Here is a 24,264-nt window from a genome sequence, read left to right as displayed (position 1 = left end):
GAACAGGGGCAGAGGCAGAGGGAGAAGGAGAGGCAGACTCCCTGCTGAGCAGGGAGCCTGATGTGGGGTTCGATCCCAGGACCCTGGGATCATGACCTGAGCCAAAGGCAGATGCTTAGCCAACTGAGCCACCCAGGTGCCCCCAGAAATAAATTCTTTTCTTTTCTTTATCATTTTTCCCTGAGCTCTATCTCATATCTAACTTTTCTCCTGACCTATTTTATTCTTTTAGATACCGTATCATTTTCTTAATGTGTTTTATATTGTTTTGAAATACTAGTTTATGTTTTTCATCTCTTCAAGAACATGTCTCTTTGGCTTGCTTTTATTGTTTTTAGGGATGTTATCATGCATTTCCTTTTTTTTTTTTATTCTTAGAATAACTCTGTATGTGATTTGACCTTAATCCCCTAATATTTCTCATTTTTATGTGAAATTAATATTCTTTTTTTTTTTTTTAAAGATTTTATTTATTTATTTGACAGAGAGAGACACAGTGAGAGAGGGAACACAAGCAGGGGGAGTGGGAGAGGGAGAAGTAGGCTTCCCGCAGAGCAGGGAGCCCGATGCGGGGCTCGATCCCAGGACCGTGGGACCATGACCTGAGCCGAAGGCAGATGCTTAACGACTGAGCCACCCAGGCGCCCCTCCTGAAATTAGTATTCTTGAACTTTAGATTAACGTTTCCAGTTTCATGGGTCTAGAACTCCGCTTCCTGTTGTTGTTCCTGTTGTTTTTAGAGAGAGAGTGCGCATGGGTGCAAGTTGGGTGGGGATAGAGGGAGAGGGAGAGAGAGAATCTTAAGCAGGCTCCACATCCAGTGCAAAGCCCAATGACATGGGGCTCAATCTCAGAACCCTGAGATCATGACCTGAGCCAAAACCAAGAGTCTGTCGCTTAACCGACTGAGCCCCCACAGGTGCCCAACTTCCTGTTGTATTTGTGAGCTGCTTGAAAATGTAATGGCTTGCGGGGCGCCTGGGTGGCTCAGTCGTTAAGCGTCTGCCTTCGGCTCAGGTCATGATCCCAGGGTCCTGGGATCGAGCCCCGCATCCGGCTCCCTGCTCCGTGGGAAGCCTGTTTCTCCCTCTCCCTCTCCCCCTGCTTGTGATCCTGCTCTCACTGTGTCTCTCTGTCAAATAAATAAAATCTTTAAAAAAAAAAGAAAACCTTTAAAAAAAAAAAAGAAAGAAAGAAAATGTAATGGCTTGCTTTCCAAGGTTACTTAGCTCTGTTCCCTTTTCCTATGTTTATACAGACTTTCCTTTTTCCTTTGACTCTGCTAACCATCTCCTTTATAGTTGTGATTTGATTGTCAAGAATTTCACCTCAGTGAGGGTTGTGGTCCTGGAAGGAAGTTTTTGCTAGTTAGTTTTGAGAGTTTAGAGGTCCAGACTACTCCAGCAACTTAAGACTCCATCATTGACTTGCTATGATAATGTGAAACCACCCGTCCTAGTTTTAGCTGCTGTTCTCAAACTGTCTTGGAGAGCATTCAAATAAGTACCTGTGGTTATTCTGGAGTTCTTATGTCTGTTTGTTGCCCATTGCTTTCTTCTGCTTTCTCCTTCATAAATACTGATTTCCTGCAGGTTTTAAAGCTGTCAGGATAGAGCTCACTTATATTTTGGGGTTGATGAGGTTACCTTTTTACTCAATTTTGGTGTTGATGTTATCTATGGATTTTTGTTTTTGCTATTCTAATTTCTGTGTGCTCCTATGGGTAAAATTTGGGGGAGATTAAAAAACAGAAGCTGCTTCTACAGCTATCTGCCCCAACTTCCTCCAGTGAAATCCTATAAAACTGTACCCAGAAGGTGTTACTCTCTTACTTATAACCTTTTAAAGACTTTGTATTGCATTTAGAATAAAAGGCAAAGTCCTCACCATGACTTAAAAGGTCATAAATAATCTGGCCTCTGCTTTTACCTCTATTTTATATCATTTCCCCATATTCTCTTCAATGTAAATTCACTGATCTTCTGTGATCTTCTGTGAAACCCACCTTAGGGTTTCCTATTTGCATTTTTTTTTTCATCTAGAAAATTCTTTACCCACCTGTCCTCATGGCTGAATCATTCTCATTCTTTAGTTCTCAGTACAATTGCCATGTCCTCAGAAGGGACTTCCCTGAATACTCTTTTTTTTTTTTAGAGAGAGAGAGTACAAACATGACTGGAGGTTTGGGGGCAGGGGTGCTGAGGGAGAGGGAGAGAATCCCAAGCAGGCTCCACACTCAGCACCGGAGCCTGACATGGGTGACATGGGGCTCAATATCATGACCCTGAGATCATGACCTGAGCCAAAATCAAGAGTTGGACACTTAACCGACTGAGCCACCCAGGCGCCCCTCTCTGAATGCTCTTTCTAAATTCTCACTCCTCTTCCCATTGTAGTCATTCTCTGTCCTGTCATGCCATTCATTTCCTCATAGCATTTATCCTATATTGTCTTATTTATTCATTACGTGTTTATGTCCTTATCTTTGTATTAGTGTAATGTATACTGCGCTATGTCTCCAAGAACCCTCTTTAGAAATGAAGGCTTATTGTCCCAGTTATAGAAATCACTTCCAGAAAACAGCCCTTCAGGAAGTGCCTTTCTGGTCCTTTAGCCTCCACTCTAAAGAGCCATCTCAGTTTCAGAGCTCCCTGTGGGGTCAGCTCCATTGAGTCTCCTTTGCTACTACATCACAGCCCTATTTCGCTTGCCTCTGTCACCAGCCATTCCACTTCAAGCACAATGGGAGCATGAGTAGGACTGTAATGGTCACAGGGACAGGGGATCTGCATGAGCCCAACAGCATGGCCTCCCATTTACTAAGTCTGGTCTAGCTACTGCTACAGTCAATGGTAACAGTAACTTACAAGTAACAGAAATAATCCCTTTCTATTAAATATTTTGGGGGCTGTAGTTCACATCATTAACTTTTTGCACTCAAGTTTCTCCCAAGAAAAGAGACCTAATGGAATCCAAAGGGGTTGCTCATGGAACTTATATTAAAAAATGTATTCAAGGGCCATATAAGCTGGACAGCTGTGAATGCTGTGATATATTACCCAGACTTTCCTTTAAGGGTAGAGGACTTATTCCCCCAGTTGCTGGAAGTGCTGCGAACAGATAGTTTCCTGTTGTCAGCCCTCTTGAGGAAGTGACTCACTTGAAAAGAGTTGTCTCACCTGAAGCATACTCCCTTTCCAGGGCAACCTATATGCTGTGACTTTATCCAACTTGTATCAAGTCTGAAGGGCCATCCCAGTCTCAAAGATACCCATAGCCCAACTTTGCCCTCTGTCTAATCCATAGGTGTTGATCCCAAAGGCACTTCCTAATAACCTCCTGTATGAAAATAACTGTTTCAGAGTCTGCTGCCAAGAAACCCAACCTTTAACAATGAGTGAGAATTGCCTCAGGCTTCGTATGACAGAAACCCTACCATCATAGCTAACCTACGTAGTTGGTGGCATATCTCTAAATAAACGGTGCATTGTCTCCACGCTGGCATCAAGGAACTAGGTCCCTTCTAGCTTTCTGCTACATTGCTACTGGACCGTGGATTTCATTTCCATATAAGAAGATGGTTGCTCCACTTCTAGACATCATTTTCATGTTCTAGGGAAGAAGGGTGGTGAGTGAAGAGCACAAGACAAAGGAGCATGCCTTTTAAGACTTTCAAAGAAGTCCTACTTTGCAACTTACAAATATTTCTTAATGGCCAGAATGGGTCACTTTGCCGTCCTTGGCTTCACAGAAGACTAAACAGATATTTTTAACAGGGTACATTATTTCTCTGAACTAAAGCAAGGCTCTGATAATTAAGAATAAGACAGAATGAAATTACTAGACAAGCAACTAGTGGTGTCCTTTGTGCATAGAATGTAAGCTCCTGAAGGGAGAGAGACAGGCAGGAATTTTACCCATTTTCTTCACTTCCATATCTACAATGCCTAGAACAATCAGTGCCTGACCTATTACAGTAAGCAAGTAGTTGATAAGTGAATCATTTTTACTTTGATTGGGATGTACTTCCTCTTACCACATCATGTTGAAAATATAGTGATCTGAAGAATGTGTGGTTTGACTGGGGAGAGGAAAGAATACCATAAACAGAAATTAAATTTAAAAAAATTTTTGTAGGAAGGATAATGAAATACTAAGGTTAATAATGTAATTGGTCTTTTGTTATTCTTAAATTAAAAACACTGCAAGATTTCCAATCAAAAACAGACCAGTATACAAAGCCTTTGAGTAACCTATGAGGAGCTAGGATTATTTGTCTTTATATCCCTGGCAATGGCATAAGAGGGATTCCATGAACATCTGTCGAGTGAGCATTGGTAGAAATGAGTGTTTCATGGATTAGAAGTAGTCACAATTCTCAAGTTCTTATGTAAAATAATCTCCTGAATATTTGAGAGAAAGCAAATGTATAGCTTAGTCATGTAAATTATGATATTAACATGTATATAATCCTAAGAATATAAGAAATGGAAGCCAAGTTGGTTCAAAGAACTTTGAATTCATAGAACATTGTTAAATAGGAGTGTATGTGTTTTCGTAAAGAAGTGCGATTTCCTCATTATCTTTGTATCATACTCTAGTGATGTAAAAATAGGAGTTAGCTTAACTAAAAGAAAAAAGAGGACAGCTAGTCAGTAAACTAGGGTGTCTATCTGTCTGCCTGTCTCTCTCCTTAATACCTTGAAAACAATTGTATGAGAAATTGGAACATTGAGAAAATCAGATTTGGTAATAATTTATCAAAATACAACTTATAAATCCTTTAATTGGATTTGTGCTTAGGAAAAATGGAAAGAGACAAGGGAAAATTTGAAAATATTTTGTACCAATCAATGCACTACTCAGTTACTTAGAGAACACATTTAATTTTCAAACCCCTGTATATTTCAGTGAGAATTAAATTTGTCAGCTTTTAAATAATTCAAAACATCATTCATCAAAATACAGCTTTGTAAGAGTTAGTTTGCATCCAAAGAGAATTCAATTTTATAAGCAATTTGCATTGGAAAACAGGGTGTTTATTTTTTTATTTATTTTTTAAAAAGATTTTATTTATTCATTTTAGAGAGAGAGAGAGCACAAGCAGGGGAGAGGCAGGGAGAGAGGGGGAAGCAGGCTCCCCACTGAGCAGGGAGCCTGCCTTGGGGCTTGATCCTAGGACCTGGAAATAGTGACCTGAGCCAAAGGCAGACACTTAACCATTTGAGCCACCCAGGCACCCTGAAAAACAGGGTGTTTAATACAGATTTCGAGGAGCAAATCTGGAGGGCTTTTTGATTAGGTTTCAATTTTGAAACCACAAGATTAAAATGTGTTAAAAACCTTTGGAAAATGTCTGCTATTCCTATTAATAATTTTCTAAACTTCTATTTGACAGCACACATACAATATATTTACATGTGCCTAGGCACATGTAAAGGGCTGTAGGGGTAGGACTTCCAGAAAGATGTTGGCCTGAAGACCTAAGGCCCATGATGTATGAAGGGAAAAGGAATCCATGTTTTAAGTCTGACCACTCAGTGGGCCAAGACTTCTAAGACCCCTGAGCCCCAGGGAAACCAGGAATATCCTTTTATCTCCTGCACAATATGTCAGGTGTGAAAGGGCTCACCCTGAATAACGAGTATGGGGAAAACATTTAGGGTTGCCAAGGAGGGCCTGTTGAGCATGTTTTGATGTCATATCACTGACAGTTCTATTCCCTTTTGGACCAAGCCAGAGTCCTGGAGAGACTGTGGTATGGTAACCCCACCAAAAAGCAGGTAAATAAACCTGGCAGTCTCGGGTTCTCTGTGGAATGGAAAGACATAGAACATCAGTGCTTCCAGCGTTTATAGAACCACACCCCCAGTTAGGAGAAAGCTTCTCTTGGAAGTGGAGCAGGAACATCCATTCATAGCTATCGTGTAGGCAATAATCAAGGTAGAACCAGGCTCCTGATACCTTCGGAGCATCTGGCAATGCCAGCTACAGCTGCCTTGGAGTCATAAAGCCAGGTGGGAATCTGGTGGAAGAAAGGAATTTATGAGACGCCAGGGAGAAGGAATTCGAAAGGACTGGGGTCCCAGTGAGGTCACTGATGGCCTGAGAAATAAATAATAAAATGGTGGCAAACCAGACTCCTAGACCATAAAGAGCTTCCCATTTGCTCCTATCATGAGATCTAATCTGTAATGTTTCTCAGTGTGGTCTATGGACCACCTGCATTAGAATCACCCGGGATACTTGTTGAAGTGGCAAATTCCCAAGGTCCCCTCTTTTTTTTTAATTGTAATTTTAGGATTTCCTTATTTATTTATTTGTATAACGTTCTTTTATTACTTGTTATCCTCCAGTTCTTAAAAGAAAGCAAAGCTTCTTTTTTCTTTTTTCTTTTTTCCTTAACCCACATTTTTTCTTTCTCTCTTTTACTGTGGTAGGATACACAGGACATACAATTATCATTTTAAATTTTCTTAAGTGTTGAATCCAGTGACATTAAGTACATTTACACTGTTGTGAAACCATCACCACTATTCAGTTCCAGAACCTTTTCATCATTCCAAACAAAAACTCTACACCCATTAAAAAACTCCCCATCCCCACTCCTCTCATCCCCCCCCACCCTGCCCTGTAACCTCTGTTCTACTTACTGTCTCTGTGAATTTGCTGAGGGCCACTCCTGACCTTAGTGGATCAGACTCTCAGGGTGGGGGGTGGCAGAACTGACTCGGAAATCTGCATTTTTAAAGCATATTTCCTAGGATATTTACGTATCTGGGACACTTAAAAAAAAAAACACCATGTAAACAGTCACCCTACATATTCATTACTCTACATTTTGATGGGTTTTTTTTTTTTTGAGTTTTCACTGAAATACCTTTGAGATGAAAACACCATTATTATCAATCACCTTAGTACGAATGCATTTACCAGGTGATTTCCAGTCAGAACAGTGAAATGAGACCCCAGGCGAAAGCCAAGGGTGAAGAGGGAAACTTGACTACATAGACATTACTCCCTACCCCACCAGTGGGTCACACAGGTTGAAACTGCCCATATAAACGATCTTTCATGGTAAATAGTAATAAAGAGATGAGGTTAGGAGTAGAGAGAAGTTGAACAACATAGACCGAAAGCCCACGGTTAAATCACTGAAGCAGATCCAAGTTTGCTCCAGTGTTTTCTGCGATCAAAAACTCCACAGCTGTGTCCTCAGAGACTTGCATTCGGAGCAATCCAGGAAGTCGTTTCTGATTTCACTGTTTCCCCAAGGCTTCTCCTCTCCAGCTCAACTTTCCTGGAAAGCTAGTCTCCTTCTTTTTCCCTCACAGTGCACATGTACTATGTACGTGGGGGCAAGAGGGTCACAAAACTTAACTCAATAATAACTCACATAATGAAAAAATAAGATTTCTTTATTTGGTCTGTAATGAATACAGTCTTCCTCATAAGCTCCCAAACACTGGCTAGCAGTAAAAAAACATTAATAAAATGTCTAATATGATTTATTTTTTTAATGCCTAATATGATTTAAAGCTTAGTCCAATCCAATATTTTATGTTGGCTCTCTATTAAATCAGATAGTTCTGTCTCTCAGATAGATCTCCCCTCCCCTGCTTCTCTCCCTACGATCATGACAATGAATAAGGAGAGAAGGGAGACCAAGGGGCCTTGAGTAAGGAGTCCTTTAGTCTCTGGGGTCATGTCCTGTCCACTTGATTACTGGGCACCCGGCTGGTCTCTGAAGCTGAGGTCTGCAGTTGTTGAAATCATGGTCTATCCTTTTGGCTCAGGCTCTGCTCCTAGCACCACTCCCCACGCTGACTCAGCTTCACTTTGGCTCCTGCTGGCTGCATACCCCCAAGTCTTTGCCAGGGTCTCCAGCCAGCCAACTAGACTGACTGTCCACTCCCAATCTTTACTGTGGGCTCACTTGCCCATGGCTGGCCCACTAGCTCTCAACTCAACATCCACATCATTCATTTAAAGCCAAGGTCTGCTTCTTCCTGATCATGCCACAATATTTCATCGTTATTTAAAAGTATCCATTCTATAATTTGCAGTTATCCCCAAATTTTAACACTTACTTAAATGTATTCCTTATTATCAATATTCAGAGTTAGTCATTGGCTGTATACCTCTTCCTCACCCCCAAACCCCAAAACTCCGACCATGCTTTCCCTTTGTCCCTCTCTTGATTTATCCCTCCCCAGTAAGATACCAAGTCCACTAGCTTGCTCTGATTTGTGGTATACTAGATCTGTCTAAGGTTGATATAGAAATCAGTACCTTAAAGGGGGTTACTTCCCTGTTTAATTCACTCTAATGGTACCAGGACACTTCCCTATTTGCTTGAGAAATTTTAGTAAAAGTAATGAGCAATATTCATTGAACAAGTATCTATTGATCACCTGCCATGTGCTCACTACTGTGCTAGATGACAAGGAATATAGCTTCTTACAAGATGGATAAGGTCTCTGATTTCACAGAGTTTATTTTGAAATGTTCCCTCAGTGGCACACTGAGGCCACTGCTGCTGGCCCACCAAGGCAATCATGAGGGTTTCCCGGGACACAGGACTTTAAGTGCTAAAACTGAGACCGTCTTGGGCCAACTGGGATAGTTGGTAACCTATCATATCACCAAGGCTTTTGTCCTTGGCTTTTGTTCATTTGGGGCAGCTCTAAGCATTTTATCTTTATTGAACAACTATCAGAAACAGGACAGTGAGTGAATTCCTGTCTTATGTCTCTTTATATGAGAAAGAAAACCTTTCCAAAAGCCACTTGGCAGGATTTGCCTTTTATCTCATTGGCAGGGGTTATGTCATAAGCTTATGCATATAGTGATAACTCTCAAGGGATATGAATTATTATAATTGACTAAGATTAATCAATATTATCTCTTGAGACTGGGAAGGGGCATATGAAGCATATATCTCACAATATGTAAGCACATGCTAATTCTATTAGAAAGGAAGAAGAGGAGACAAGGGCTTCTCTATAGACGACCAATGGTGCTACTCGTACAACATTAGGATAGATTTCTGTTGCTGTTGTTCATCCAGTAGGTTCTGTATTTGTTAGATCTCCACAACCTAACCATTTTGAGTATTGCTGTTTAAGTTTGTGTGTTTTGCAAGCACATAGTTATATTTGTAAAATCCTAAGTATAATGACAAAGACTGTATAAAATCACTTCCCTGCCCCTCTGCACAAAACTAGTAGAAAATTGGACAAAACTGTTGAAAACAACCATCACAAGGCACTAGAGAATGACCAAAGGCAGACAACAAATTGAGGAGAGTCTTCTCATGAAAAATTGCTATCAGGCATCAGGTAAGATCAACAAGACTGTGGGCTTCTTACCTGAAGCTGCTGCCATCTTTTCCCTTCCTCCAGCTCAAGTATTAAAGACCATTATCCAGTAATGGTGGATTTGTTTATCATAGGTGGTGAAAATCTGGTTGTTTCTAGCTGAAGGTGGCAGATTCCTTTTGGGATGGAGAAACAAAACTTGTAGTTTATCAGTCAGAGTCTACTATTTCAGTCAAAGTCATATGGTTACCAACTAGAAATTTAAAACGAGATATTGGAAGTGAGAGTCATAGAAAGGCTGGCTTAAAACTCTCCACAGATCTCTAGATGATGGCTAAACTACATACACATAGGGGAGATCTCAGAGAGTGCAACAAAAAGTGGGATCAAAGGAGATATGAGGATTTGCTGTGCCTTTGAAAGCATTCCCAAAACTACACACAGCCTGAGTGAAGGACAGCAGCTTTATGGGTTCAGAGTGGCTGAGTGTAAGCTCTACCAAATAATTATCTGACCACTAAACTATGCAGGCACAAGGAAATCTTATGGAACAAGGCTAAAATGAACAAATAAATCTGAGCAAAGACACCACAGATTATATATCATGGTATAGATGATTCCCAGATTGAATATAGGTAAGCTATTAAAACAAACAGAAAACAACCCTTTGAAAAAATAAAATAGAATATAGAGTTGCTTTTGCATATTATCTACAATGTCCAGCTTTCAGTGAAAAAAATACTGGACATTCAGGGGCACCTGGCTGGCTCAGTTGGTAGAGCATGCAACTCTTGATCTTGGGTTTGGAAGTTCGACTCCCACATTGCATGCAGAGATTACTTAAAATAAAAATTTTAAAAAGTACTGGACATTCAAAGAAACAAAACGAATATATAGGATTTTTTTTTAAGTCAATGGAAACTGACTTCAAGTAGGCCCAGATGTTGGAATTTGCTATAAAAAGACTTCAAAATAAATATTTTCAAAGAATTAAAGGAAAAATGCTAACTATGGGTAAAAAATAGGAACTCTCAATACAAAAATGGGAGCTATGAAAAGGACCACATAAGAAGCTGAACAAGTACAATAACTGAAATTAAAAACTCACTAGATGGATTCAACTTCAGATTTGAGGTGTCAGAAGAAAGAATCAAAGAATTTGAATATGTATCAATAGATCATTGAGGCAAAGCAACAACAAACAAAAAGAAGAGAAATGGAAAAAAATGAATAGTCTCAGACATATGTGGGGCAATACCAAGTTTTTAAAGATGTGTATAAATGGGGTCTAGAAGGAAAGAAGAGAGATAAATGGATAGAAAAAAATTTGAAGAAACAATGACTCCCAAATTCCCAAATGTTGTAAAAAATTTTAACTTACAGATGAAGAAGCTCAAAGAACACCAAGTTGGCTAAAAACAAAGAGAATCACAAGAAGAAATATCATTGTCAAACTGCAGAAAAACATAGAGAAAATCTTGAAAGCAACAAGAGAAAACTGATAGATCACATACAAGGAATAGCAATATGAATAATGAGAGACATTATAAATAAAATAGAAAAACAGTACAGATAAATCAATGAAACTAAATGTCAGTTCTTTGAAAAGAGTGAACAAAATTGATAAAACTTTAGCTAGACTTACCAACAGAAAAAGGACAGATAATAATTACCAATATCAGGAATGAAAAAAGGGTATCACTACTGATCCTACAAATATATAAAGGATACTAAGGAAAATTATGAACAAATTTATGCCAATATTTTTGACAACTGAGAGGACATAGACAAATCCCTAGAAAGGCACAAATTACCAAAACTGACTCAAGGAAAAATAGGAAATCTGAAAAGACCTAAATCAAGTGAATAACCCAATCCTACCAAAAAAAAAAAAAGGAAAGAAAAGAAAATTCTTCCAAGAAATAAAGAATGAAGAAAGCTTCCCAACTCATTTTATGAGGCCAGAACTTCCCTGATAATGTAGCCAGAGAAAGATATCACAAGGTAAAAAGCACAAAGTACAGAACAATATAATTCAAAACATATATGCAAAAATCCTTAACAAAACATGAATAATTCAAAACCTGCAATATACAAATAGGAAATAGATCATGAACAAGTGAGGTTTATCACAGAGATGCAAGATTGGATTAACATCCAAAAATCAATTACTACAATACATCTCTAATAAAGTCAATTAATACAATAGAATCCTAATAATAGAATAACAAAGAAAAGTCTCAACAGACATAGAGAAAGAACTTGGAAAATTCCAACACACATTTATGATTAAATTTTTTTCAAGAAAATAAGAATAAGTGGGAACTTTGTCCATCTAATAAAAATCATCAACAAAGAAATTACATGTGAGCTAATCTTGCATGTAATGGCAAGAAACTGAATATTTTCTACCAAGGATCAGGAACAAAACTTCTCTCACCACTTCTATTCAACATTGTACTGAAAGTTCTAGCCAGTGAAATAAAACAATCAAAAGAAATATAAGGCATATAGATTGAAAAGGAGGAAACAAAACTTTCTTTATTTACAGAAAACATGATCATGTATTTAGAATATTGTAGATAATTTCTAAAACACTACTAGAACTCATAAGTGAATTTAGGATATCTATATACCAGAAACAGTCTAAACCTTAGATTTTAAAAATTTCATCTGTAATCACATTTAAAATACTTAGAAAAAAATTTAAGAGAAGATTTCAAAGCCTTTGTACTGAAGACACAAAACATTATTAAGAGAAATTAAAGATGACCTAAAAAAATGGGTATACACCATGTTTGTGGACTGAGAGACTCAGTATTGTTAAGACGGCATTCTCAAATTGATCTATAGAATCAATGCAATCCATATTAAAATACTAGCAGACATTTTTTATATGTGGAAATTGACAAGCTGACTCTATTTTTTTTAAGATTTTATTTATTTGAGACAGAGAGTGAGCGAGAGAGATCATGAGCAAGCAGAGGGAGAGGGAGAAGCAGGTTCCCCACTGAACAGGGAGCCGGATGAGGGGCTCAATCCCAGGACCCTGGGATCATGACCTGAGCCCAAAGCAGATGCCTAACCGACTGAGCCACCCAGGCATCCCTAACAAGCTGACTTTATTTATTTATTTATTTATTTATTTTAAAGAATCACCTATTTGTTTTAGAGAGAGAAAGAGCGAGCACAAGCGGGAGGAGCAGAGGGAGAGAGAGAAAGAATCCAAAACAGACTCCAACCTGAACACAGAGGCTGACACAGGGCTCCATCCCAGGACCCAGAGATCATGACCCAAGCCTAAACCAAGAGTTAGGTACTCAACCAACTGCGCCACCCAGGCACCCCAACAAGCTGACTTGAAAGTTTATATGAAATGCAAAGGACCTGGAATAGTCAAAACAATTTTTAGAAGGAAGAAAAATGTTGGAAGACATTCAACACTTACTTTTAAGACATATTGTACAGCTTTGGTAATCCAGGTTGTATGGTATTGGCGTAGACACGTAGATCCATAAAACTTAACTGAAAGTCTAGAAATAAACCCACGCAATTATAATCACTTCATAGTCAATGAATTGACAGCTAATTCAATGCAGGAAAGAATAGTTTATTTCAATAAATGAAACTAGAATAACTGAATGCATGGGAAAGAATGAAGGTTCTTTCTTCATGTGATAGACAAAAATTATTTAAAAATGATGATGGACCTAGACAAAAGAGCTAATGCGATAAAACTCCCAGAAAGAAAAAAAAAAGGAAAAACATCTTTATGACTTCGGGTTAGGTAGAGATTTCTTACACAGATCATAGAGAGCATTAACTGCAAAAAAAAATGTGATACGTTGGACAGGATCAAAATTTAAAAATACATGCTCATTGAAAAAGAATACAAGCAATGGATTGGGAAAAAATATTTGTAAAACATATATTTGAAAAAGGAATATAAAAAGAACACTTGCAATTCAATAAGACAAGACAATGTGTGTGTGTGTGTGTATATATATATATATATATATATATATATATATATATATATACCTCATACCTTAATAAAGGGGTTTAACAAAGTAAAATAAAATAGACCCCAAAAATGGGCAAAAGAGTTGGACAGATACTTCACAGTAGAAGATATGCAAGAGGCCAAAACAAATACATGGAAAGCTGTTCAACAACACTGGATATTGGAGAGTGCAAATTAGAAACATAATAAGATTCTTCTACACACCCATCAGAATAGTTCCAACAAAGAAACAAAACAACTGAATGGCAGTCCCTCAAAAAGTTGAATAGAATTACCATATGATCCAGCGATTCCAGTGCTAGGAATATGCCTCAAATAACTGTGAACAGAGACTCAAACAAATAGTTGTACACCCATGTTCATAGAAGCATTGTTCACAATAGCCAAAAGGTGGAAACAACCCAAGTGTCCATCAGCAGGTGAATGGATAAATAAAATGTGGTCTATCCATACAATAGAATATTATTCAGCCTTAAAAAGGAATGAAGTTCTGATTCATGTTACAATGTGGGTTAATCTTGAAAATATTGTACTAAGTGAAATAGCTAGACACAAAAGGACAAATGGTATATGATTCCACCTAAAAAAGGAATCTAGAATAGGCAAATTCATAGAGACAGAAAGTAGAGTGGTGGTTGCTAGAGTCTGAGGGGAGGAAGGAATGGGGAGTTAGTATCTAATGGGTACAGAATTTCCATTTAGGAAGATGAAAAAGTTCTGGAAATGGATAATTGTGATGACTGTACAATATTGTGAATGAACTTATGCCACTTAAAAAATGGCTAAAATAGTAAATTTTATGTTATGTATATTTTACCACTAATTATTTTGCACCCAGTCCTAACAAGGTGTGAGTATGTGTGTGGTGTTTTCCCCATACCAGGCAACAACTCAGTTGGTGTCCTACAATTCAATTCAATTCTGACATTATCTACCCAGAGATAGCATCAGATTCCTCAGGGTAAGGACCAGTCCCACAAGACTGCCCTTCACTTCTGATGCCAACCGCAAGTCCAGGTTGTTACCTGTGCTTCTGATCCACTGGCCATTAATTCAGAGGTTCCCAGAATCTCCCCCTTGTGTTCAATTAATTTGATAGAGCAGCTCATAGGATTCAGGAAACCAGTTTACTCAATAGGTTACCAGTTTATTACAAAGGATATTGAAGGATATGAATCAACAGCCAGATGAAGAGACATATATATAGGGCAAGGCATGAGGGAAAAGGCAGAGCTCCCTAACATGCCACTCTCCCTGAACCTCTATGTGTTCGTCAACCCAACAGCTCTCCAAACCCATCCTTTTGGATTTTTATGCAGGCTTCATGATTGATCAAATCATAGTCCTGGCTATCATATCACCTTCCAGTTCCTCTCCCCTCCCTGGAGGTAGGAGGTCCACAAGGTTGGAGCCCTTGGGCTACCAACCCCCATCCTTAGGTGACCTAGGTGCTTTCCAAAAGTCACCTGATTAACATAACAAAAGACACCTTTATCACTTTCCTCACTAGGAAATTTCAACTGTGTTGCGAGGAGCTCTGTGACAGAAACAGAACAAAGAATATCACATATATACAAATATATATTCCTTATAAATTACAATGTCACAACCACAATAAAAATGGTTAAAATGGTAAATTTTTTTAAATGGTAAATTTTATGTCATGTATATTTTACCACAATAAAAATTAAGTACAAAAACTAAATGAACAAAATACTACTACATGCAACAGTATGGATGAATCTCAAAAACCTCCCATGAACAAAAGGAACAAGGGAAGAAAGTACGCTTGAAGATTCCATATGCAGATCTACAAAAGCAAAACTTAGTGACAGAAAGTAAATCAGTGGTGGCCTGTTGCTGGGGTAGGAGCAGAGGTTAATCACATCTGGGGAATTATAGAATTGGTCTAAGACATGATTGTAATGCTGGGTTGTGGGACTAAATAATTTTACTGAATCATATGAAAATACACAATTAAAATAGGTGAATTTTATGGTATGTAAATTATATCTCAATTAAACTGAAAAAATTCCTTGGCTTCCCACCTATTCTGTTAGCACTGCAAATTAACATTGATTAAGCCAGTCTTCAAATTATAAGACTTCCTCAAAATATCCTTTAGTTCTAAATAACATAATTGCAAAAGGATCCCATTTATGAGGAACTTTGTAAGGACAGAATATAATTATCCATTTTCTTTTTTTTTTTAAGATTTTAAAAAATTTATTTGACAGAGAGCATGAGAGAGAGAGCAAGCATGATCGGGGGACAGAGGCAGAGGGAGAAGAGAGGGAGAAGCAGACTCCCCACTGAGCAGGGAGCCAGATCCCAGGACCCCGAGATCATGACCCGAGCTGAAGGCAGACACTTAACCAACTGAGCCACCCGGGCACCCATACTTATCCATTTTCTGAGGGAATCTTTGACTTACATTTGGGCATATACTCCAGTTTCTCCTATGCAGTGTTTCTACAGATGTTAGTTTGGTAGTGGGAGGTTTTAAGATTGTCCATTTTCCCCCTCAAATTAAAAGAAGAATTACCTTGGGGCACCTGGGTGGCTCAGTTGGTTAAGCATTCAATTCTTGATTTCCCCTCAGGTCATGATCTCAGGGTCATGGGATTCTTGGGATAGAGTCCTGCATGGGGCTCCACACCCAGCTCGGAGTCTGCTTGGGATTCCCTCCCCTGCACTCTTCCTCCTGCTCATGCTTTCTCTCTCTCTAAAACAAAAATATAAATAAAATATTTTTAAAAAGGAAGAAGAAGAAATACCTTATTTAAATGATACTTCATCTTAACGGAGTTATTTACATTTTCAGACTGAAAAATTTCCCCTCAAATTACTAATTTAATGAATAAGTTCACTTCCCAAGCAGCTAATAGGACACACTTATAAGAGGAAGGCTCACATTTAAACTTAGGTTCAGTTGTGAAATACGTTTTGCTTTCTGCTATTCTTGACACCCTCCTACCATCCCTTTGCTCTTGGCGTTCTTGATGGTGCTTCAGCACCAAAACCTTCCTGTTTTCACTCCCATTTCATTAGTACCCTACCTAGACTATTAAATTAACTTTAGAAACTAAACTAGGTTAATGCATCTGTTCCAGATAAAACAGTTACATTTTAACCAGCCTCCTGAAAGAGTTTAAGGGGCTATTCCAACAGGGGGAGTTTCAAGTAGATCTGGTGATTGCAAATGATTTCCGAGGAGGCAGGTTTTGGATGGCCTTCATAAAGCGAGACAGAGTGAATGTCGGGGGCCTTCCAGGAAGGCAGGCACTGCAGAGAGATTTAGTTATAAGCCTGATATCAACAGCAATAACAGCTATATGAGGCTGTTCATCTTGTGAGAAATCTAATACCCATGAGCTATTTTAATTCATTTATTCGGTTGTGGCTGGATTGCATTGTGAATTATTAGTATGGTTTTCTTTTCCCATGTATTTCCCTTCTCATTTGTGTCCTCACTTGTACCCGGCAGAGTGAACTCCAAGCCCATAATGAACCAGAAACCAAGCCTCAAAGAAACCATTGACCAAATATGAGGCTCAAAGATTTGGATTTATGCTTTCCTAGCCAATCTTGCCCTTCCCTCCTCCTTCCACTCCCCACCACGCTATGAGTGCAGGTGGTACTAGGGCCTAAAGGGAAACATAAGGAAGGAAGAACAGGGCAGCAGAAGAAGCTGTGGAGAACTGGATTTTCAGTAAGGAAAGCAATCTTTTTAAAAAAAATTTTTTAAGAGAGAGTGGGAGTTGGCAGGGGAAGGGCAGAGGGCAGGACAGACTCTCAAGCAGACTCCCCGCTGAGTGCAGAGCCTGATGTGGGGCTTGTTCTCAGGACCCTGAGATCATGACCTGAACCAAAATCAGGAGTTGGATGCTTAACTGATGGAGCCACCCCGGCGCCCCAGGAAAGCAATCTTTTAAAAGTTCTTCAGTACTTCTGATATCTTGGTCTAAGTCAGAGGCAGATTTACCAAGAAGCTCAGGAAAACCGCTCCAGCACAGCCCCTTTGCATGGCCTAGAAAGGGTTCTAGCAAGGTATTCATGGTCAGATTTTTTTTTGTGGTGAGTAAGTTCTCAGAGAGACTTTCCAACCATTCTACATGCTTTTGTTGGGGATGAGAAATTATTTTCCTCTACCCTTCTAGGTTCTTGGCTGAAACACTACTGTAATAAAAAGATTAGCAGGAGAACAACAAACAAACATCTAATAACATGTAAACCTCCTATATACATGGACGATAGCTAGGAGGACTGAGTCAGTCTTTGAAATGACCCAAACCACCACCTTAAATATCATCTCCAGCTAAAGACAAAGTTGAGGGGGAGGCAGTTATGGGAAGTGACCAGGAAAAGCACAGTAAATAAGGGTAAGGTTGTTGTGTAGATTTAAGTCATTGCCTTCTCCACTGAGAGGAGTTTCTAGATATTTAGAATCATCCTCTTCTTCCTGATACAGTGGTCCCTTGTCTATGGTTCCAGTTATCTCTGGTCAGTCACGGTCTGGAAGCAGATGATCCTTTTTCTGATGTAAAGTCTGAAGGTCACTAGCAGCTTAACACCGTATCACATGCCTATGTTATTCAGCTTGCTTCATCTCATCACGTAGGTGCTTTATCCTCTCAGCGAGTAGGCATTTTATCACCCTGATCATCACAAGAAGGCTGTGTGCAGTATATTTTCAGAGAGAAAGAGAGAGAGACCACATTCACATAACTTTTGTTACAGTATACTGATATAATTGTTCTATTTTATTATTACTTATTATTATTAATCTCTTACTGTGCCTAATTTAGAAATTAAACTTTATCGTAGGTATATATGTATAGGAAAAAACATGGTTTTTATATAGGGTTCAGTACTATCCATGGTTTCAGACATCGGCTAGGGGTACTAGAACATATCCCTTGTGGGTAAGGAGAGGGACTACTGTATAGAGAGGGAGATACCATTACAAATGGATATTTTTCCTGCAAATGCCAATTTTTTTTTTTTTTTTTACAAAAGGGTAACTTCCACTTGGTTTTTAGAGCTTCATCTGTGTTTGCTGTTTCTTAAAAATAGCCAGCTTAAAATAATATGCCAAAGAAGCATAGTCTGCAGTGGTATATTTTACTCCTCGTTACCTTAACATACAACAGGCCAAAGTTTTAAGATTAATAATGCATTAAAATCAAAAGGGAACAAACTAACTTCAAGAAAAAAGGACATGTCAACACAAGCTGTTAGATATTTAACAGTGACAATTAAGAGTGGCTTCTCTTTCAGTCTGCCATCACTTCTGTTGTACTTCCCTTTAGGTAAGATGGTGTCAGAGTGGCTGTGGACCTTTGGGGATCTAGCTAGGGGGAGGTTTTGTTGGGGAGTACATTTAGATTGGGTTTTGCTGTGATACAGGGTTCACAGTCACCTCTGAGTATAGTCATGTCATCGCTGGCTTTAGGACTCCTCCTCCTGCCTTCTGCACCATCCCCCTTGTGACATGGCGTGAAGGACAAGGGGACATCTCACTACTTGACCACAGGGCCATACCAGCAACTTGCGGACAGTACAGAAGAAACATGGTTTAAAATGTAGGGAAGCTTGTTGCATGGAATTGTACATAAGTGTTGCCTTTGATTCCCACTGATACTTAATCAAAATGGAAATTCTCTCCTATCATGCCTGTTCTCCATCATGCAACATAGGAAAACACCCTGCACTTTCCCCTCTTAAGATGGGGATTATATAAAATACAATTTATCAAAATTCCTATAATAGCAGAGCAGAAACTTGTAGCTGTACTACAAAGAGTGTGAGAGGAAGGACTGGATTGTCTTCCTATTTTCTGTATAAAAAATTGCTACAAAATTATTGTCACATGAAGAGATGATCAAAGTTTATGCAATCATAATATGTAAGGAAAATAATATAATAGAGGTATTTCGTGGAGTTATTTAATAAAAATATCTGTAAGTTTTCTGGCTTTTGTTCAGATTATGGTGTATATCAGTGTATTAGTCAGGATTCTCCTGAGAAACAGAACCAATAGGATATATGAAAGTGTATATAAGAGGTGTTTATTATAGAAGTTGGCTCACGGTTATGGAAGCCAAGAAGTCCCATGATCTGCATTTGCAAGCTGGAGAACCAGGGAAGCTGGTAGTATAATTCAGTTTGAGTCCAAAGGCCTGAGTACTGGGAGGCTGATGGTGTGAGTCCAGATCTATGACCCCAAACCCAAGAACCAGGGATGCCAATATCCAAAGGTAGGAGAAGATGGATGTCTCAGCTCAAGCAGAGAGAGCAAATTTGCCCTTCCTCCATCTTTTTGTTCTGTTCGGCCCTCAACAGATTGGATAATGCCCACCCATGTTGAGAGAGTCATTTGCTTTACTCAGTTCAACAATTCAAATGCAAATCTCTTCTAGAAACACTTTCACAGACACACCCAGACATAACGTTTGAACAGCTATCTGGGCACCCCATAGCCAGTCAAGTAGACACACAAAATTAACCATCATAATCAGCTTTATAAAATTCATAATTTCTTGTAATTATTTTTGTCATCTTAAGTAAATATTAACTCTCATACCTAATTCTGTATTTACAATTTATCATTCCATTGATAAAACAAAAGCCACCACCCAAGACTTTATTTCTTCACCAGGAAATTTCCAACACATGCTCCCATTTTCAATGGGTAAAGTCTTTGCTTCTGTTAAAGACCAAAACCTCCGCTTAGTTCTAGATCCATCCTTCTCCGGCACGTATCACCTCTTTCCTGCATCGTGAATTTATCCCTTTCGACTGGATCATTCCCCTCACCACACTAACGCTAGTATCTCTTATTTTTAAAAGAGAGGAAGCAGAGAAAGGAGACAGAGAATAACAGAGAGACAAAGAGAGACTTTGTAAACCCCTGTATACTTCCCAGCTATTGACCAATTTCTCTGCTCCTCTACATAGCAGATCATCTCAAAGATGTTTCTACAGCTATTCTACAGCCAACCTCAGCACACATACTCTCCAAATCAGACCACTTCTCACCACTTCCACCATTGTTATTCTAGTCCAAGCCGCCATCATCTCTAACCTGGATTACTTCAATCAACCAACTGATTCTACCCTTACCCTATGTTCAGTTCTTTAAACAGCACCAAGGTCGGTGCGCCTGGGTGGCTCAGTCACTAAGTGTCTGCCTTCGGCTCAGGTCATGGTCCCAGGGTCCTGGGATCGAGCCCCGCATCAGGATCCCTGCTCGGCAGGAGGCCTGCTTCTCCCTCTCCCACTCCCCCTGCTTGTGCTCACTCTCTCTCTGTGTCTCTTTCTGTCAAATAAATAAATAAAATCTTAAAAAAAAAAAAAACAAATATTACCAAGGTCAATATTGTAAAATGTAAACTCTGTATCCTCTTCATTTACCTCTCCCCAGCCAAAGATACAAAATAAAAATGAAAATAAAATAAAATGCAAAATCTGGTCAAATCCTCCATGATTATTCCAATGGCTTCCCATCACACCTACAATAAAATTGGAACACTTTGCTCTTGTCTACAAGGACTTCCATGATCTGGCATCATTCTTTCTGTCCAGGTTCATCTCCTGCTTCTTTCTCTCTTTCACTGTGCTCTAGAGCATATCAGATTGCTTTCTAGTCCTTGAACAAGTGAATTCCTGCCTTGTAGACTCTGTACTTTGTTCCTCTGCTTGATGTACTATTTCCTCAAATTTTCCTGTAGCTTTCTCCTTAATCCCCATTTATTCAAATCTTCTCAAAAGTAATCTCCTCTATGAAAGGGGAACCCTCCTACACTGTTGGTGGGAATGCAAGCTGGTGCAGCCACTCTGGAAAACAGTGTGGAGGTTCCTCAAAAAGTTGAAAATAGAGCTACCATATGATCCAGCAATTGCACTACTGGGTATTTACCCCAAAGATACAAAAGTAGGGATCCGAAAGGGTACGTGCACCCCGATGTTTATAGCAGCAATGTCCACAATAGCCAAACTGTGGAAAGAGCCAAGATGTCCATCGACAGATGAATGGATAAAGAAGAGGTGGTATATATATACAATGGAATATTATGCAGCCATCAAAAGGAATGAGATCTTGCCATTTGCAATGACGTGGATGGAACTGGAGGGTATTATGCTGAGCGAAATAAGTCAAACAGAGAAAGACATGTATCATATGACCTCACTGATATGAGGAATTCTTAATCTCAGGAAACAAACTGAGGGTTGCTGGAGTGGGGGGTGGGGTGGGAGGGATGGGGTGACTGGGTGATGGACACTGGGGAGGGTATGTGCTCTGGTAAGCACTGTGAATTGTGCAAGACTGTTGAATCTCAGATCTGTACCTCTGAAACAAATAATGCAATATATGTTAAGAAAGAAAAAAAGAAGAAGAAGAATGTAGCAGGAGGGGAAGAATGAAGGGGGGGAAATCGGAGGGGGAGAAGAACCATGAGAGACGATGGACTCTGAAAAACAAACTGAGGGTTCTAGAGGGGAGGGGGATGGGAGTATGGGTTAGCCTGGTGATGGGTATTGAGGAGGGCACGTTCTGCATGGAGCACTGGGTGTTATGCACAAACAATGAATCATGGAACACTATATCTAAAACTAATGATGTAATGTATGGGGATTAACATAACAATAAAAAATTAAAAAAAAAAAAAAGTAATCTCCTCTAAAAGTCCTTCCCTGAACACCATCTAAAGTAGCACTTCCTAGCCACTCTCTCTGCTTTGTCTTTTTCTTAGCACACATTACTACCTGGTCTTCATATTTATCTGTTTATTTGTTATCTGTTTGTGTGTTTACTGTTTCTCTCCACGAGAATGCAAATTCCGTGAAGGCAAGGGCATTATCTCTCTCAGTCTCTCCTATATCCCAGGGCCTTGCAGAGTCCATAACACATACTAAAAACTCAGTAAGTATTTTGAGTGAATGAGAGAATGAATTATCTCTTCGATATACTCCTATCAGGTTTTTGTCCCACTGATACCTCTGAAATTGTCAAAGTCACCCATCAGTTACACGTTGCCTCTCTGCTACTTTCTTGATATGTATATAGGTTATGGTACAGCCTACGCTGCTAAAACAAGAAACCCCAAAAGACAGTGATTCCAGAGAGAGGTTAATTTCTTTCTTTCACAACAGAATCCAGAGGGAGGTGGGCAATCCACAGCAGATGGGCAGCTCTGCTTCACAAGAGCATTCAGGGATCAAGATTCCTTTCATCACTTTCTCTGATATTCCTTAGAATACTGTCCTCACGTGCATGATTAAAGCTGGGTCACTTCCATGTCCACATTCCAGTTATGGGAATCAGGAAAAGAGAATGGAGGAATGCACACTCTATATTCTAAGGCCAAATCTAGCAGATTGCATAAATGCTTGTTCTCACAACTGGAACTTAGACACAAGGCCACACATAGCCGCAAAGGAAACTGGTGAATGCAGTCTCTGTATGGGTGGCCATGTGCCCAGTTAGAACTCAGTGGTTCCTATTATTAAAAGAACAATGGAGAAACTGGTTGCAGGGTAGCCGAGATGTCCAACATTCTAGGAACATTTGCCACAGCTGATCATTCTGTCCTTCTTGAAATACTTTTGTTCCCTTGACTTCTGTGACATGACTCTCTCCTGGATTTCTGCCTACCTATCTACTTTTCTCAGTCTCTTTGCTGGCTCTAGTTCTTCTGTAGTTTTTTTTTTTTTTAAGTAGGCTGCATGCCCACTGTGGGGTCTAATGCAGGGCTTGAACTCAAAACGCTAAGATCAAGACCTGAGCTGAGATCGAGAGTTGGAGGCTTAACCAACTGAGCCACCCAGGCGCCTCTTCTGTTGGACTTCTAAATGTTGGACTTCTCCAAGGCTATGTCTGTGTCATCTTCTATTCTTTCTGTCTACATGGTTCTAGAGCTAATTTTATGCTATCATATTATTTTATATGCCATTTAGATAGCAACAACTTTGAATTTATGTCTTTAGCCAGGACCTTTTCCTGGAGCTCTGAACTCATATATCTAACTGCCTACTTAACGTAGCTGATCATTACTGCTCATTGCTTGCCCCCCACTCTCCCCCCAAGACTTCTGTTCCAGATTCCTGCACCATGGGAAATAGTTTCACCATCAATCTAATTGCTCTGGCAGAAGCTTAGGTATCATCCTTAGCTTTACTCTTTCCTTTACCTCCCCATTGGCCAGTACTAGACACTCAGCCTCCAAAAAACAGATCCCAGATGTGTTACCCTTTTTCTCTTCTCATCACTACCGCCCTGAACAAAGCCAGCATCATCCCTCTCCTGGATTCCTCATCTCTCTTTTTCTACTCCTGCCCCCTGACAACCCACTTCCACATAGCAGCCCAAATGATCATTTAAAAACATGAATCAGGGGCACTTGGGTGGGACAGTCAGTTAAGCGTCCAACTCTTGATTTCAGCTCAGGTCGGGATCTCCAGGTTGTGAGATGGAGCCCTACATCAGACTCTGTGCTGAGCGTGGAGTCTGCTTGAGACTCTCTCTCTCCTTCTGTCCCTCCCCCAGCTCTCTCTCTCTCAAATAAATAAAAAATCTTAAAAAAATAAAAACATGAATCAGATTATGTCACTCCCCTAATCTCTCCAGTGTTTCCCATTGCACGTAGAATAAAAGCCAAACTCTTTATCCTGGTCTACAAGACCTTGTAGGGACTGACGCAATCTACCTACTCCTCTAGTCTCACCTCATGCCACTTGCCCTCTTGGTGAGCCCGTTCCCACCATAGTGATAGTGGTACACAACAAGCTCCTTTCCATTTTAGGGTCTTTGTATGGGCTGTTAGCTATGCACGGAACGCTTGTTTTCCAGCTCGTCCCCGGGCAGCTTCTTCTCATTCTTTTGGTCACATCTCAAATGCTAACTTCTTAGAGAAGCCT

The 24,264-nt window shown here is 39.6% G+C and overlaps 1 long non-coding RNA gene across 1 annotated transcript in view; it reads right to left on the bottom strand.

Annotated features, from left to right (window-relative positions):
• Positions 1-5,047: 5,047 nt before the first annotated feature.
• Positions 5,048-24,264, bottom strand: part of LOC118524742 (uncharacterized) — a 37,755-nt gene continuing 18,538 nt past the window's right edge. Inside the window, exons 3-4 of the long non-coding RNA XR_013441058.1 lie at positions 9,372-9,496; positions 5,048-6,025 (exon numbers count right to left, since the gene is read on the bottom strand). This is a non-coding gene — a long non-coding RNA (uncharacterized LOC118524742). The remainder of the gene's footprint in view (positions 6,026-9,371; positions 9,497-24,264) is intronic.

This window comes from Halichoerus grypus, chromosome 9 (genome assembly GCF_964656455.1).
Source record: "Halichoerus grypus chromosome 9, mHalGry1.hap1.1, whole genome shotgun sequence".
Lineage (NCBI taxonomy): Eukaryota > Metazoa > Chordata > Mammalia > Carnivora > Phocidae > Halichoerus > Halichoerus grypus.
This window is presented reverse-complemented; position numbering and strand designations above follow the sequence as displayed.